Source organism: Tamandua tetradactyla, chromosome 3 (assembly GCF_023851605.1).
Source record: "Tamandua tetradactyla isolate mTamTet1 chromosome 3, mTamTet1.pri, whole genome shotgun sequence".
In the NCBI taxonomy this organism is placed as follows: Eukaryota; Metazoa; Chordata; class Mammalia; order Pilosa; family Myrmecophagidae; genus Tamandua; species Tamandua tetradactyla.
Window position 1 is genome coordinate 56,734,028 of NC_135329.1, and position 18,893 is coordinate 56,752,920.

General features: G+C 39.4%; 1 protein-coding gene across 3 annotated transcripts in view; it reads left to right on the forward strand.

Annotated features, from left to right (window-relative positions):
• The window catches only part of HPCAL1 (hippocalcin like 1), a 135,743-nt gene that overhangs the window by 41,439 nt on the left and 75,411 nt on the right, over positions 1–18,893 (forward strand). Inside the window, exon 1 of one of the 3 annotated variants that reach the window (XM_077153175.1) lies at positions 2,811–3,749. The exons of the other annotated variants lie outside the window; for them this stretch is intronic. The gene's annotated coding sequence lies outside the window, so the exon portion shown is untranslated. Of the gene's footprint in view, positions 1–2,810; positions 3,750–18,893 lie in introns of those variants that run through there. 3 annotated transcript variants of the gene reach the window in all.

An 18,893-nucleotide genomic window follows, 5' to 3' on the forward strand; every position in this document is an offset into this window, starting at 1 on the left:
TTTAATCTGGGACAAAATAATGCATGCATACCTAACTGGTTGCACTTAATATGGTTCCTTCAGTTGTACAGTTGTTGTCTTTCTGCAACTCCAGAACGGCTCTTAGATATCACTCGTCAGGCCCCTGAAACGGAACCCCGTGCAAAGAAATGAAGAAAAGCTATCGGGCATCTGTGGCTGCTATTAGACCATCTGGTGGCTCAGAAATATTTTATAATCAAATGAGTAAGACAGGCTTCTCACCCTCCATGCAGACATGTTTCCCTCTTTCCCCTCCTCCCAGGTACTCACTCTCTCTCTGCTATCTTTGGGAAACACCGGATAAAGCCGGGTTTTTCCCCCATGATTGCAGTCCCCATAATTATCGTCAGGGCCACTTACTTTCTGGGTGACCCTGGGAGAGCTCATCCATTCCCTTATCCTCAGTTTACTCATTTGTAAGAATGACATACGGTGTTGCCAAGTGGATCGAAACGAGAGCAATCTAAGAGCCAATCCCACTAGGATGCTACTTATTTATTAGTTCGATCTCAAAAAGACTTTTAAAAATAATACCTTTAGCTTTTTCTGAATATAAGGGCAGTACACATACACTGCAGAACATTTGGAAAATCGAAAGAAACTAGAACACAAATTAATCATGTGTAGCACCCTCCCCCCGCTACCAAGTGTCAACCGCTGAGAACATTTTGCCATAGTTGGAAGAGTTCCTGAGGCGCCTGAGTGCACAGATGGTCTGTGTGTCCAAACCGGGGAAGTATGAGCCTGTGTGAATGGCGGAATGTGCGTGTACGAAAAGCGTGTGTGCTACTGCGGGTGTATGTCAGTGTTTGTGCATGTGTGGGGGACAGAGACAAGGAGAGTTGTGCAGGTGCTCTGTGACCCTCAGACTTCTGATGGCTTGGAGCCAGGGCTGGCAGCTTCCCAAGCTGTCCGTTCCCAAGCCTCCGTCCATTTGCACCCTCCTTTGAGAGGGGGTGTGCTGGTTTGAATCTATTATGTGCCCCAGAAAATGCCATGTTCTTTTAATCCATTCCTGTCGGTGCAGACCTGTTGTGGGTGGGACCTTTTGGTTAGGTTATTTCAATTGAGATGTCACCCACCCAATTCAAGGTGGGTCTTAATCTTTTTACTGGAGTCCTTTATGAGTTGATAAAAGGCAGAAAAGGCTGAGACAGCTCAGAAAGAAAAGCCCCAGAGAAGCTAGGAGAAGATGCACAGAAGCTCAGACAGGAGGGCACTGGAACCAGAAGCTAAAAGCAATGAGACCTGTGAGAGAGGGACCAGCAGATGCCGGCATGTGCCTTGCTAGCTGACAGAAGAATCCCAGATGCCAGCAGCCTGCCTTCAGAGTCCAGGTACCATCCTGTTGTTGCCTTGAGTTGGACATTTTCATGATCTAAGAACTGTAATTTGTAAACTGATAAATACTCATTGTAAAAGACAATCCATTTCTGGGATATTGCATTCTGGCAGCTTTAGCAACCCAAAACAGATGGGGTGAGGCAGGGGAGCTGTCCTCTTTCTGAGCAGTGCTGTGGATGAGGGGGTCAGCCCGCAGCATAGGTGAGGCCAGGGAGCTCTGAGGAGGCACCTGGAGAGGATCTCAGGCCCATGATCGGGAACAGGTGGAAGGGGCAGTCCCAACTTTCCCCCTAACCCAAAAAGCCCGAGCATCTTGTCCAGGACTGGGACTTGGGGTCCGACAGGAGACTTTCCTTTGTCCCCACATATTAAGTTCCCCTGCCTGCCTGTCTTACCCACCTCCTTTTTTTTTAAATAGTCGATTGATCTTTTTTTTTTTAATTGAGAAATCTTCACACCCATACATTCTATACATGGTGCACGATTGATGGCTCATGATATCATCACATAGTTGTGTATTCATTATCATGATCATTTTTAGAAATTTGCATCACTCCAGAAAAAGAAATAAAAAGAAAAGAAGAAAACAACTCATACATGCCATAGACCTTACCCCTCCCTTCCATTGACCACCAGCCCAATTTCCATCTACCCAATTTATTTTACCCTTTGTCTCCCTTATTATTACTTATTCTTTTTTGTCCATATTTTTTACTCATCTGTCCATACTTTACTCATCTGTCCATACTGTAGATGAAAGGAGCATTACACACAAGGTTTTCACAATCACGCAGTCACCTTGTAAACGTTATGTCTTTATACAATCGTCTTCAAGAATCCAGGCCACTGAACACAGCTCAGCAGTTTCAGGTACTTCCCTCCAGCCATTCCAGTCCTCCCCACCTTTTGTGGCTTCATTCCTTTTGAATCAAGGGGGAGTTCTGGCGTCTTGAGACACTTAAACCAAACTAACCTCCAGATACCCTCGAGAGTCTTCATGTCTTCAGCATGAGTCAGTCAGGGTACAAATGATGGGCTAAGAATGCTCCCAAATGGGATAACTGGGCAGCCAGACTGAGAACTACAGAGCCATGGAAACTGTACTTCTTTCCATAATGGTTATGTACAGAGAGAGCATTCCAGGGACCGGCGTGTCATCAGGCAGAACCAAATGTGTGCTGTTTTTCACTGCATAGTGCAAAATAAGAACATGACATTTTCTCACTTTTTCTCCTCCCTTCCCCTTTCATTTTCCATAGCTATTGTCTTCCTCCAACCTCCCTCTTCTCCCCCCACCAACCCCCGTTTCCTCCCCTCCACCACCTTCCTCTTGCTCCAGTTGGGGGCAGAACCAACCCTAGAATGTTAGATTCTTCTTTCCATCTCCACCTCCCCTTTAGTTTCTGAGAGATTTATGTCAGTGTGCAGAGGACAGAACGCTCCTAGATAAGCCTGAACATTGCATTACAGGAATTCCCTTCCAAAGGGCTCTGTAACTAACCCCTATTGCTGACTGGTGGCAGGGGCTGTTTCCAGCATTTCAGCCTGAACTGCAGGTCAGCCTGAATGCCTGGCCCCGGGGATCTGTGCAGGAATCTCTTAGCTTAAGAGTTTCTTTCTCCTTCCTTAGCTGATTTGGTCATTCATCCCCCCTGGCCACCCCTTCTGAGCACTCCCTGGCAGAGCCAGCCTCTCACAGTCACGTGGTTCCCTCCTGGAGTGGCATGCACTGAGTGAGGTTGCACAGGCAGCTCTTGCCCTAGTGAGTGCATCAGGGTAGGTGAGCAGGGCTTTCCGGGAAGCTTCTTTAGATAGCAGGGACTTCCTAATGTGTATAAAATGTGCCCCAAGCTCTAGCCCCAGGTGCCAATCTAGGTGGAGCAGAAGTTGTGAGAGGTAAATAATTTTTAAATGGCTATACCTGCTGCCCCTTGCTTTGCAGCATCACCTGCCACCCCGAGATCCCAGGATCTGATTTGAGGGTGTTAGTCCCAAACCCTGCACCCTCCTCTTCTTGCAAGGCCAGTGTGAGGTTCCCAAGTCCTTCCACCCACCCCTGTTTCTTCACACCCTGGTACCATCCCTCCTCTGTGTTGGGCTGCTTATCTCGGGTCTGGGTGAGGGCAGAGCTCTTGAAGCCTTCTTATCTTTGAAGAGTACGGGAGTGAGGCACAGAGCCTGGGCCAGCCAGTGTAAACTTCAGCTTCCCAGACCCTTCATTTCTGAGTCCACACTATTTCAGACAGATCGCCAGCTTAACAAACCATTTTTAAATGTAAGGAAAGATAATCGTGAGAATAAGGAGTGCGATAGAAGAGCCTTAGACCCATTTTGACAGTTCTTGGCATTTCGAAAGCCCTGGTTTACGTAAGAAGGTCCAGCGGGTAAGTGGATAAGTCATGCTTAAGCATGCGTCCATTCATTCACTGAGTTATTAAATGCCTCCTGTAAACCTAGCTTGGTGCTGGGGAAGGAAAAGCAAGATCCAGCCCTAGCTCTGTAGGAATTTAAGGCCAGTGAAATAGACTTCTTAATCCAGTTAAGTTATTTTGTGTACATGAAAGCAATAACATTGTGTGTGTGTGTTTTTAAAATGCTCTGAATCTGGCCTTCTCCCAGGAAATCCAGATTTGTGTGGTATGATGTTGCTGAAACGGTTTGGCTCAGCAGCATTGCTTTATTTCTAAAAGCAAGCCTGCCTCTTGAAGTGAGTTAAACCAAAGAGAAACAATTTGTTGAAAAGACTCTCAGTTCCCAACAGCTAAACCAAAGGACTGGGTAAAGGAGCCCATCTTAGTGGCAACTAAATTAAAGAATCTGCTTCAGTGTCCTATTAACTCTCAATCAAAGTAGCATTGTAACTTGACCAAAGATCTTATTTATTTTGTTGTTTTAAGCTGTTCCTTTTGCACATTTCCCACTTACCTTTTGTGGTATTGGACTTCAGTAATAACACATGCCATGAGCACATAGCATTTCCATATTTCTTCCTATTCTCATCAGGAAGTAACAGAATCTAAATCTTAAAAAGAAATTTTATCGTATTTTTTCTTTACTACAAAAGTAATTTATGATAAGGGAGAGGATCATGGGGAGACATAAAGTAGGAAGCTCCAGGAATCATTCCCTCCACCAAAACAGGTATTGGATTGGCAGGTATTGTCTGAATCAACTGCTCTGAATCTCTGGAGTCTATTGGAAAACAGTTCAGCATCCAAGGAGAAGCAGGAGGAAGAGGCTGGCAAATGCTGGTGAGCTGCACCCTCCCTGTAGGAACTATGGTCCCCCTTCCCCAGCCTTCTGGTAGGCAGCAGTGGGGGCTGGAGCTTGCTGGTATCAGGATGGGTCATAAAGACCTAGTTCTCCAAACTCCTGAGGTGTGGTCTGATCACTGATCACTATTTTAGATCACCTACTTCAGATCCCTAGGGGCCAGCTACTGTTCCAGCCCCCTCAGGCAAAGATGGCAGAGGAATCTTAAAGAGAGTACCCTCCCTCAAAACTATGGAAAACAATTAAAGGGCTGCATTAACCCTACAAGTGATGAATTAAGAAATTGCAGCTTCAAAAGCCATAGAAGAAGCTCGTGGCACACTTGCTAGTCCGTCCCCCACCTCCTTCACAGCACAGGCACATCCCAGCTCATGCTTCCATTGTCCCTGGCCCTGTTGCAGAAGGAGCAGAGCAGCCCCAGTGCATTTACCGGGGTGCATGTATGCCAATGACAGTCTATAAGCTGGAAATCTGAGAGACTGAGCCGCAGAGCATGTGTCTGGTTTACCCACCCAGAGTTTGCCCGGAAGGCAGAGAAGCTCTTGTAGACAGCTGGGACAATTGAAGCACCTGGGGCAAAGGATTACCTGCATTAAGTCACTTGAGAGCACAGAGGAGTGGGTGAAAGTCTATTTCAAGAGAGTTCATGCCAACTCTTGTAAACTGTAAACCGGAATTCCTAAGACCTCTAGCAAGCACAAGCCTAGGAAAAGAAGCAGGCACCCTGGCTCTGTTCAAGACTCAGATAAGAGAGAGAGAGGTCACTGCCCTTTGCATTTGCCTAAGGCTGATCTTGATAGGAAGGCTGAGCTCTGAAGGAGAGCACCAGCCAAATCAGAGCCAATTTGCAGAGACAGTGAAAGGTGCTCTTTGCTTTGGATTGTTCATTTTGATTACCTCCTGGCATTCAAGAAAATCTAAGTCACGCCACTAGCTGGATAGAAGCTTAAGGAATAGACAGTCCCAGGAGCTAAATCCCAGTTTAACACTGTACAATATTAAAATGCACAGGGTTTTACAGAAGATCACAAGACAAATAAAGAAACAGGAAATGATGGCCTAGCCAAAAGAAACAAGACAAACATCCAGAAATCATCAGCCAAGAGGGACAGACTTTGGATTTACCAGATAGAGACTTCTAAAAAAACGATCCTCAGGGATGTAACGGTAGTTCAGTGGTAGAGTTCTTGCCTGCCATGTGGGAGACCCAGGTTTGATTCCTGGTCCATGCACTCCCCCACCCCCACTAAAACAAACAACGTTGCGAACAAAATTCCCTATGATAGACATATCACATATTTGCCTGTGTGTATGTATAAAAATTCATATATATAGGGAGACACATAAAAAATAAACAAATTTAAAAATAATCTTCAGTTTGCTCAAGATAATCAAGAAAAACCGAGAAAGAAATAAAGGATATGAACAAAACCACGAATGAACAATATGGGAATGTCTTTGAGGTTCTAAGTCAGAACCTAACAGAAATGCTGGAATTGAAGAACACAAGAACTAAAACAAGAAATTCCCTAGACAGTTTCAACAGCAGATTGGAGCAGACACAAGAAAGAATCTGTGATCTCAAAGGCAAAGCAACTGAAAAGAGTCAGGCTGAGAAGCACAAAGTAAAAACACACTGAACAGAGCCTAAGACCTGTGGGACACCAGGAAGCATTCCAGTATCTGCATAATAGAAGTCCTGGAAGGAGAAAGAAGAGAGGAAAGGGAGAGGGGGATAGTCAACGAAATAATGGCAGAAAAGTTCCCAAATTTAATGAATATGCACATTTGAGAAACCCAAGGAACCCCAAACCAGATAAGCTCAAATAGAACCATGCCCAGACATATAATAATCAAATTGTCCAAGGCCGAGGACAAAGAGAGAGTTCTGAAACCTACAGAAAAAAAGCAAGTTATGTAGAAGGGAATCTCAATAAGGTGGAGTGCCAATTTCTCATCAGAAAAATATGGAGGAAAGAAGGCAATAGGATGAAATATTTGGAGTGCTGAAAGAAAACAATTGCCAACCGGGAATTTTATATCTGATGAGACTTTATTTAAAAAACTGAGGGAGAGCTTGAGACATTCCCAGATAAACAAAAAGCTGATGGAGTTCATAACCACTCGATTTGCCTCAGACAGTTATTCAGACTGAAAAGAAAGGCCACTAGACAGAAGATCAAAGTTATGTAAAGAAATAAAGACCTCCAGTAAAAGCAACCATATGGGTAATTATAATTGCCAACCTTACTGTATTGTATTTTTTTATATGTACATCCTCTTTTTTGGGGACATATATATATATATTGATATATATTATATATTCACATACCATGTAATCATCCAAGGGTACATCCACGTTTTACTTCTTATAAGTTCTAAAATGCAAATGCATGAAAAGTAATGATAAATCTATGTTTTTGGACATGAAATGTATAAATATATAATTTGTAATATGTAAGCAAAAGGTGGGGGTCCGAAGGATTATAAGAACAGTGTATGTGTATGTTATTGAGGTTAAGTTGGTATCAAATCAGAGGTGACTGTTGTGGATTTAGGATGTTAAATTTTCGCCTCATGGTAACCACAAAATAAATATGTGAAAAATATATACAGAAATAAATGAGAAGGGACTCAAAATGGTACAATGTCATATATATATGTATATATATATATATATATATATATACACATATATATATACATATATATGTTAGTAGTAGTAGTAGGTAGTAGAATTGAGGTTCAAAAAAGGTATAAGATATAAAGACAAAATAGCAAAATGGCAGAAAAAAGTCCTGTGTAATCAGTAGTTACTTCAAATGTAAATGGGTTAAACTCTCCAAAAGGCAAAGATTGGCAGAGTGGATGAAAAAGCATCACTAACCACAGGATGTTTACCAGAGATTCACATTAAATTGAGAGACATGAATAAATTCAAAGTGAAAGGATGGAAAAAATATATACCATGCAAAAAAGAGTTGGGGTAGCAATCCTAGTATCAGATAAAATAGTCCAAAACTATTAGGAGGGGCAAAGAAGGTCAACTAATACTGATAAAGGGGTCAATCCAACAAGAAGAAATAATGATATAAATATATATGCACCTAATAGCAGAGCCCCAAAATATATGAAACAAATATTGGCAAATTCCAAGAGAGAAATAGATGGTTCTACATCAGTAGCAGGAGGTTTCAGTATACCACTTTACAAAGTGGATGGAACAGCTACACAGAAAGTCAATAAGGAATAAGATGAGAAGACTTGAACAAAATACTAAACTAGACAGACATATAAAACATCTCACCCAATAGCATCTGAATATGCAGTCTTTCTTGCATGTAGATTATTCTCAAGGATAGATCATATGTCACAAAGCAAGTCTCAATAAATTAGAAAATACAGAAATTACACAATGTATCTTCTCTGACCACTATGAAGCTAGACTGAAGCTAGAAATAAAAAACAAAGGGATACATTGAAAATTCACAAGTGTGTGGAAATTAAGCAATTTACCCTTTTTTTTACATTGAAACTTCATTTGTTATCAATGATATGAGAAACTTTTTGTATCAGATAAAAGTTCTCAAACATCGGAGGGATATTCCCTCAATTTTTCTTTTCTACTCACAATATAATAGCTACAGACATGGCACACTTAATTATTAATATTTTCTCCATGACTTCCTTAAGTCTGGATAATCAGAAGAACAATAAATCAAGTCCTTACTTGGAGTGCTTGTCCATTTCTATGGTGTAAATATATGCCTATCATGGCCAATTTCAAGCTGCCAATGCTATGAAACTGAATGTGGAGATGCAAAGAAATGTGAGGTAGTACACTATTATTTAATATTTCTACTGTACAGATACAGAAGATATTTTAAAACTTCAAAAGCATAGAGCAACTGTGGAAAAGTAATTATGAAGTTATGAGTTTTGAGTATTATCTTTGCTTTAAACATAATTTAATTGTAAGCTTATGTACTTAATTTTTAACAGTTTTATTCGCACCTATGCAGTCCATACAAAGTATATAATCAGTGGTTCTCAGTATAATCACAGAGTTGTACATTCATCACCACAATCGATTTGAGAACATAGTCATTGCTGGAAAAGGAAAAATCCCACACCCCATGCCTCCCTGTCATTGACACTTAGTACTGGTATGGTATCTTTTTTATAATTAACGAAGGAATAGTGCAGTTTTACTGTTAACTGCAGTATATAGTTGGCATTAGCTGTATTTTTTCCTATATACCCCCTTTATTATTTTCTTTAAATATTTTTACTGAGAAATCTTCACACACATACAGTCCAACCATATTAAATTGGTTGTCCAAACAATATACTCCTAAATAACCAATGGGTCAAGTAAGAAATCAAAAGAGAAATTAGGAGTATTTTTAGGTGAATGAAAATGAAAGCACAACATACAAAATTTATGGGATGCAGTAAAGGCAAGGCTGAGAAGGAAAGAAGAAAGATATCAAATTAGAGATCTAACCTCAGAACTGGAGGATCTGGAAAAAAGAAGAGAAAACTAAACCTAAAGCGATCAGAAAGAAGGAAATAACAAAGATTAAAGCAAAGATAATGAAATAAAGAATTTAAAAAATAGAATCAGCAAATCCAAGAGTTGGTTCTTTGAAAAGATCAGTAAAATCAACGAACCTTTAGCTAGACTGACGAAGGAAAAGAGAGAAGTGAAAAACTGGTACAATAAAGGACTATGAGAGTTAGATAACCTGAATGAAATGGGTACATTTCTAGAAACACGCAAACTACCTACACTGACTTAAGAAGAAATATAAGACCTCAAGAAATTAATAAGAAGTAGAGATTGAATCAGTAATCAAGAACCTCTCAACAAAAAAATGCCCAGGACCAGATGGCTTCACAGGGGAATTTTATGAAACATTATAAGAAGAATTAGAGTGAATCCTGCTCAGATTCTTCCAGAAAATTGAAGAGGAGGGAACACTGGCTCACGTATTCAGTGAGGCCAACATCACCCTCTTATCAAAGCCAGATAAAGATATCACAAGAAGAGAAAATTACAGGCCGATATTCCTTATGAATATGGTGCAAAAATCTTTGACAGAATACTAGCAAACCAAATCCAACAGCACATGAAAAGAATTGTGCACCATGATTAAGTGGGATTTATCCCATATATGAAATGTAAGATATATTAATGTGCTATATTACATTAACAGAACCAAAGGAAAAAAACCATATGATCATTTCAATTGATGCAGAAAAGACATTTGACAAAGTTTAACACCCCTTCTAGATAAAAACACTTAGAAAGCAAGGAATAAAAGGAAACTTCCTCAACATGATAAAGGGCATATATGAAAAAACCCCTGCTAACATCATATTCAGTGGTGAAAGACTGAAATCTTTCCCTCTAAATCAGGAAGAAGACAAAGATGCTCTCTGTCAGCACTGTTATTCAGGATTGTGTTGGAAGTTCTAGCTGGAGCAGTTAGGCCAGAGAAACAAAGAAAAGACTTTCAAATTGAAAAGGAAGAAGTGAAACTTTCCCTATTTGCAGATGACATGATCCTAAATACTGAAAATCCTCACAAATCCACAAGAAAGTTCCTACAGCTATTAAATGAATTCAGCAAACTAGCAGGGTACAAGATCAATGCACAAAAATCAATTGTGTTTCCATACACTAATAATGAACATTGGAGGAAGAAACCAACAAAAAAATCCATTTACAATAGCAACTAAAAAAATAAAATATCTGAATAAATCTAATAAGGATGTACAAGACTTGCACACAGAAAACTACACAACATTGCTAAAAGAAATCAATGAAACCCTAAATAAATGGAAGGATATTCCATATCCATGGATTGTGAGACTAAATATTGTTAAGATGGCAAATCTATACAAAGCAATTTGCAAATTCAATGCAATCCCAATCAAAATTTCAACAGCCTTCTTTGTAGAGAAAGCAGTCCACACATTTACATGGAATGTCCAGGGGCTCTGAATAGCCAAAGCCATTTTAAAAAATAATGAAGTTGTAGGAATCACACTTCCCAATCTTCAAAGCCACAGTAATCAAAATAGTATGGCACTGGCTGAAGAACAGATACGTAGACCAATGGAGTCAAATTGGGAGTTCAGAAGTAAACCTTCAAAAAAATGGCCAACTGGTTTTCAACAAGGGTGCTAAGTCCACTCAATGGGGAAAGAATAGTCTCTTCAACAAATGGTGCTGGAAGAACTCTATGTCCATATGGAAAAGAATGAAAGTAGACCCTTACCTTGTACCTCATACAGAAATCGACTCAAAATGGATCAAAGACCCAAATATAAGAAAGAAAATTATTGATTGAACACCTTAAGTACATGGAACTTTGTATAGGACATGAGATTTTGTTGGTTTGTCCAGGTGATGCCCTGATGAATCCCAGAGTGATCTGATCAGTGAGTGGAAAAGTATTTGCAAAGTCCCCTTTGGGGAATAGTGAGAATGGGGGAAAACTCAACTTCCCCAAGTTGAATCCTGGATATTCTCACAAGCAGTGTGGACAACCAAAGCTATAGGCTGAGCCCCCAGTCTTGGGGTTTGTTCATATGAAACTTAACCCCACAGGGGATATGTCAAGCCTACTTAAAATTAAGCCTAAGAGTCACCCCCAAGAGAGACTCTTTTGTTGCTCAGATGTGGCCTCTCTCTCCAACCAACACAGCAAGCGGACTCACCACCCTCCCCCTGTCTGCGTGGGACGTGACTACCAGGGGTGTGGATCTTCCTGGCAGCGTGGGACAGAAATCCCAGAATGAGCTGAGATTCAGCATCAAGGGATTGAGAAAAACTCTAGAATGAACTGAGACACAGCATCAAGGGATTGAGGAAACCTTCTCGACCAAAAGGGGAAAGAGTGAAATGAGACAAAGTGTCAATGGCTGAGAGATTCCAAACAGAGTGGAGAGGTTATCCTGGAGGTTATTCTTATGCATTAAGTAGATATCACCTTGTTATCCAAGATGTAATGGAGAGGCTGGAGGGAACTGCCTGAAAATGTAGCGCTGTGTTCTAGTAGCCATGTTTCTTGATGATGATTGTATAATGATATAGCTTTCACAGTGTGACTGTGATTGTGAAAACCTTGTGTCTGATGCTCCTTTTATCTACCTTGTCAACAGATGAGAGGAACATATGGAATAAAAATAAATAATAGGGGGAACAAATGTTAAAATAGATTTAGTTTGAAATGCTAGTGATCAATGAAAGGGATCAGTAAGGGGTATGGCCTGTAAAATTTTTTTTTTCTGTTTGTTATATTTTTCTGTTGTCTTTTATTTCTTTTTCTGAATTGATGCTAATGTTCTGGGAAATGATCATGATGATGAATATGCAACTATGTGATGATATTGTGAATTGCTGAGTGTTATGTGTTGGGAATGTTTGTGTTTCTTGTAATTTTTAAAATTAAATTTAATTAATTAAATTAATTAATTAATTAATTAAAATTTAAAAAGAAAAAAAGGAACAAAATTATAAAACTCCTATAAGAAAGTGTGGGACCTTGTATTAGGCAATGGTTTCTTAGGCTTTATACCCACAGCACTAGTAACAGAAGAAAATATAGATAAATGGGACCTCATCAAAATTAAAAACTTTTTGCACATCAAAAACTTTATCATGAAAGTAAAAAGATAACTTACACAATGGGAGAGGATGTTTGGAAACCACCTATCCAATAAACACGTAAATAGAGAATAATTAAAGAACTTCTATAACTCAAGGACAAAAAGACAACCTGATTTTAAAATGGACTTAAGATTTGAATAGACATTTCTCCACACAAGTTATTTAAAAAGGGGCAAATAGCACATGAAAAGATTCTCAAAGAAAAGATTCTCAACGTCATTAGCTATTATGGAAATGCAAATCAAAACCACAATGAGGTACCATTTCACAAGCACTAGAATGGTTATTGTAAAAAAAAAAAAACAGAAAATTATAAGTGTTGGAGAGGATATGAAGAAATAAGAACACTCAGTTTTGGTGGGAATGTAAAATGGTGCAGGTGCTGTGAAAGACAGTTTGGCAGTTCCTCAGAAAGTTAAGTATTAGACTTAAGTATTAGAATTACCATATGACCCAGTGTGCTGGTTTGACAGGATGTATGCCCCCTAAAAAAGCCATGTTTTAATCAAAATCCCATTTCATAAAGGTAGAATTACCCCTATTCAATACTGTATGTTTGAATCTGTAATCAGATCATCTCCCTGGATGGTGTGATTTAATCATGAGTGGTTGTTAAACTGGATTAGGTGACGCCATCTCTCCACCCATTTGGGTGGGTCTTGATAAGTTTCTGGAGTCCTATAAAAGAGGAAATATTTTGAAGAATGAGAGAGATTCAAAGAGAGCAGAGAATGCTGCAGCACCACGAAGCAGAGAGTCCACCAGCCAGCGACCTTTGGAGATGAGAAGGAAAATGCCTCCCGGGGAGCTTCATGAAACCGGAAGCCAGGAGAGAAAGCTAGCAGGTGACACCGTGTTCGTCACATGCCCTTCGAGCTGAAAGAGAAGCCTTGACTGTGTTCGCCATGTGCCTTCTCACTTGAGAGAAAAACCCTGAACTTCATTGGCCTTCTTGAATCAAGGTATCTTTCCCTGGATGCCTTTGACTGAACATTTCTATAGACTTGTTTTAATGGGACATTTTCTCGGACTTAGAGCTGTACCTAGCAACTTATTAAATTCCCCTTTTTAAAAGCCATTGTTTCTGTTATATTGCATTCCGACAGCTAGCAAACTAGAACACCCAGCAATCCTTTTTCTAGATATATATCTAGAAGAATTGACAGCAGGATTTCGAACAGATATTTGTACACTGATGTTTATAGCAGCATTTTTTTGCAATTGCCGCAATTACCCAAGTGTCCATCAACTGATGAATGGATTTAAAAATGCAGTATATATATACAATGGACTATTATTCAGGCATAAAAAGGAATGAAGTTCTGATACATACGACAACATGGATGAGCCTTGAAGGCATCTATTGAGTGAAATAAACCCAACATAAAAGCACAAATGTTGTATTATCTCACTAATGTGAAATAACTAGAATAGACAAATTCATAGAATCAGAACTAGAATGTAGGTTTCTGGGGGTCAGGATGGCAGTAGGGAAAGGGGAGTTAATGCTGAAATTGCACAGAGTTTCTATATAGGATGATGGAAAAGTCTGGTAATGATGGTAGTACAACATTGTGAGCAGAATTATCAGCACTGAATTATATAACTGAATATGGCCCAAAGGGGGGAATTTTAGGCTGTATCTTCGTTACTAGAATAAAAAACCAAAACAAACCAAAAGGACTGTAGAACATTATTAGTATGTCCTAATGTATAGCATGGATTATAGTTAATATAAGCACAATTATAAAAACGCTTTCATCCATTGGAACAAATGTACCTGCTAATGCAAGGTGTTAACAATAGAGTTGTATATGGGGACCCTGTATTTTCTGCATTATTTTTCTGTAAACCTACAACTATTCTAATTAAAGAAAATAATGAAATGATTAAAGTATAAATATATTCATTAGAATACTTTGAAACACTAAATAGTTAAAAGGAGACAGAGAGAAAAAAATTTACATTTTGTCTCACTGGCCCAAGAAACTACTGTTATTTTGTAATGTTCAAAAGAAGGCCTATTTTCCAGTACCATCAGCTCTGACAATAAGTAGGTTAACTGAAAAGATTAAAGAGGAGTCATAAATATGATATAGAAATATCTTGAACTTTTTAATTTAATGTAAAACAGTTTGTATTACTGTAAAGCATGCATTCATGCCCCATATCTTGCTTTAGGTCCCAGGCCTTTTCTGCAATACAGGTCCACAGATTGATGTCCTGTATGCTCTTTCTTGCATTATCCACAACTGTAATACATCTTGGATTTCCAGTTTCTGTTCCTATGAAGTAAACTAGGAACCAAATGTGGTTCCTTGGAAATTTTTATATGCACCCCCTCTCCGCCATACTATGTAGTTATTTGTCCATGCCTGATTTAACCAAATTCTTCCCGGATTATTCAACTCTGTTTTCATAGAAGCAACTCTTCTTGAACTTCTCTTTATAACAGTTTACATTCGATTTATATTGCAAAGTTAAAAAAAAAAAAAGTACAATTGGGATAAGCTGGTTTGGGAAGAGCACAGCTGGGTCTTAGTGAATTCAAAGAGCACCAGCCGGCCTCCAGGTTCCAGTTGCCCTGTGCTTCACAGAGGGGCTGGAACGCCAGATAATCCAGAGCCAATCTAGATGAGAGCGGATCACACAAAGCTTGGCCTCTTTCTTCAAAACTTTTCCTGTCTAAGCCTGTTTTCATAAACAGAAAATTTTGTGTGCTTTCCCAGTCTTAACTGTTTGGAGACATCTCAAAATGTTATAAATTCTAGGTGGAGCTTTCAAAACTTGAACACACAACTATGACATCATACTTAATGGTGCAAGAATTCAATATTTTACACTTAAGGTCAGGAACAAGATAAGGATGTCTGTCCTTAAGACTTTAATACACTATTGTACTGGAGGTTCTAGCTACAAAAGTTAGGCAAGAACATGAAATAAAATCATCCAACTTGGAAAGAAAGAAGTAAAGCTTTCTTTGTTTCACAAATGACATGATCTTGTATGAAAGATACTAAGGAATCCACTGAAAAACTACTAGAAGTGAGAAACAAGTTCAGCAGGGGTGCACAGCATAAGACCAAAATACCAAAATGAATTGCATTTCTGTACACCTGCAATTGAACAATCTGAAGTTAAAATTAAAAAACAATTCCATTTACAATAGCATCAAAGAGAAAAAAATACTTAGAAATAAACTTAACCCAAGAAATGAAAGACTTGTACACAGACAACTACAAAATATTGTTGAAGGATATGAAAGAAGACCTAAATAAGCGGAAAGACATCCCATGTTCATAGATCGGAAGACAAAACTGTTAGGATGATAGTACTTGCCAAATTCATCTAAAGGTTCAATGCCACCCTTATTCAAAATTCCAGTTGACTCCTTGCAGAAACTGAAATGCTAATCTTAAAATTCACATGGAAATGCAAAGAACTCAAAAGAGCTAAATCCAATTGAAAAAGAAGCATAAAATTGAAGGACTCAAACTCTCCAATACCGTAACATACTACAAAGCAGTAGTGATCAATACAGTGTGGTACTGGCCTGTTCTAGTTTGCTAGCTGCCGAAATGTGATATACCGGAAATCAAACGGCTTTTAAAAGGAGGGAATTTAATAAGTTGCAAGTTTACAGTTCTAAAGCTGTGCAAATGTCCAAATTAAAGCACTGTAGAATGTCCAATCTAAGGCATCCAGGGAAAGATACCTTAGTTAAGAAGGCCAGTGAGGTTCAGGGTTTCTCTCTCAACTGGAAAGGCATATGGTGAACATGGTGACGTCTGCTAGCTTTCTCTCCAGGCTTCTCATTTCATGAGGCTCCCCCGGGAACTTTTTCCTTCATCTCGAAAGGTCTCTGGCTGCATGGGCTCTCGTGGTTCTCGTGGCTCTAAAATGTTTCCTCTTTTAAAGGATTCCCTTAAACTAATCAAACCCCACCTGGGATGGGTGGAGTCACATCTCCTTCTAATCAAAGGTTAATACCTGCAATTGGGCGAGTCACATCTCTGTGGAGATAATCCAGTCAAGATTAACCATAGCTCTCCTGGGGCATATAATCCTTTCAGATTGGCACATGGCCTGAGGAAAGACATAGAGATTAGAGACATAGAGACATAGAGAACAGAATTGAGAAATCAGAAAGAAACTCTCACATTTACAATCAGTTGATTTTTGACAAGGGCACCAAGATAACTCGATGTGGGGAAGATCAGTTTGTTCAGCAGATTTTGCTGGGACAACTGCAAAAAGGTGATGTTGGTTCCCTGCACCACACCATCCAAAAAAACAAAAAACAAAAACTGACCTGAAATGGGTGGATCAAAGAGTAAGAGCTAAAACTAAAAAACTCTTAGAAGAAAACAGGTGTAAATCTTCGTGACTGTGGGGGAAGCAATGGTTTTTAAATATGACACCCAAAGCACAAGCAACAAGAGAAAAAATTGATAAATTGGACTTCATTGAAGTTAAAAAGTTTTGTGCTTCAAAAAACATCATCAAGAAAGTGAAAAGACAACCCACAGTATGGGAGAAAATATTTGCAAATCATGTATCTGATCAAGGCCTTGTATCTAGAATCTATAAAGAATGCTTACAGCTTGATGATAGAAAGACAAATAGGGCAAAGGACCTATACAGACATTTTTTCACACCCACTAGGTGGCTATAATAGAAAAGATAATAACAAATGTTGGTGAGGATGTGGAGGCATTGGAACCCTGATGTGCTGCTGACAGAAATGTAAAATGATGCAGCCACTTTGGAAAATAGTCTGGCTGTTCCTCTAAAGATTTAATGCAGAGTTACCATATTATCCAGCAATTCCACTCCTATATATACCCAAGAGAACTTGAAAACAGATATCCATTCAGAAGTGTGTACATGAATGCTCATGACGTACATTGATGTTCATTGTTCATAATGGCTAAGGAGCAAAAATGACCCAAATGTCCATCAACTTCTAGGTATATGGCCCAAAAGAGTGAAAACAGGGTGTCAAAAAGATACTTGTACACCAGTGTTTATAAAAGCCTTATTCTCAATGCTGAAAATGTTCATCAATAAATGAATGGAATAATAAAATGTGATAAATCCACATGATATAGGATATTGCCCGGCAATAAAAAGAAGTGAAATACTGATGTGTGCTACAACGCATATCAACCTTGGAAAATATGTTGAGTGAAAGAAGCCAGACATAACATCACATATTGTATGATCCTATTTTTATGAAATGTCTAGAGTAGGCACATCTGTAGAGACAGAAAGTAGATTAGTGGTTGCCAGGGGCTGGAGCTGCAGGGTTGGAGGAGAAATAAGGAGCGACTGCTAATGGATATGGTATTTCTTTTGGGGGAGGTGAAAATGTTCTAAAATTGATTGTGGTGTGACCATTGAGTTTTACACTTTAACTATTTTTTACAAACAAACCCTCTTCCCTTCCCCTTCCCCATCCCCCATAAGCTCTAATTTGCTTTCCATCTCTGCAGATCTGCTATTTCTAGTAATCTCTTCTTATATGTAATATCAAACAATTTGTGGCCTGGTGTGCCTTGCTTATTTTATTGTACGTAATGTTTTCAAGAATCTTCCATGTTGTTGTATAGTTTCATAACTTCATTCTTTTTTTATGGCTGAATAATATTCCATCGTTTATATGTGCCACATTCTGTTTATCCATTTTTTGTTGCTGGAAACTTGGGTTGCTTCCAGCTTTTGGCTAATGTGATTAAGGCTGCTGTAAACATTGGTGTACAAATGTCTGTTTGAGACTCTCTTCTCCCTCTCTTTGGGTATATTCTACGAAGCGGAATTGCCAGGTTGAATGGTAATTCTGTATTTAACTTTTTGTGGAACCTCCATATTGCTTTCCATTGTGGTTGCGCCATTTTACATTGCCACCAACAATTCACTCGAGTTCCAGTTTTTCCACATCTTCTCCAAGATGTTATTTTCTAGATATATTCTTGAAATAGGTGAATTGTATGGGATGTGACTTATATCCCAGTAACGCTGCTGAAAGAAAGGAAGGAGGGAGAGAGGAGGAAGGGAGCTCTTTCTGCTCCATAGCGGGCTGATTTCCCAGTAGGGTTTTTGTCTGGATCTAAATTAATTACCCTGGAAGTGATTGTGTACCTTCCCCATCAGTTGGTTGCATTGGCAGCGCTCCTACTTGCTGGGGCAAGGTCCAGGCCTCCCCTTCCCCCTGCAGCCCTCGGGGAGACTGGAACGCAGTTCCGTGACTGTACCTCCCTGGCCTCTGCCACTCTCACCTTGAGTGCCCAGGGGGGTGGCAGGGAAGGAGTGGGAGCCCTGGCACCCTTGTCCTCATTAGAGCCCTGGAGTCTTTTTCCGTTCAGCCCAGACCTTCTGCTGGACCTGGACCTTCCAGGCCTCTGCCCTCTGGCACAGCAAGCAGGTCATGGACAGTTCAGAAAAAACTCTTTCTCACCAACTATTGTGTAAGCTCTTTAAAAGCATAAAAAATTAAAATTAAAAAAAAAATTCTGATCGTAGTGTACATTTCAAACTTCAGGATTTTATGACCTGGTCAATTTTTTTTTAAAAG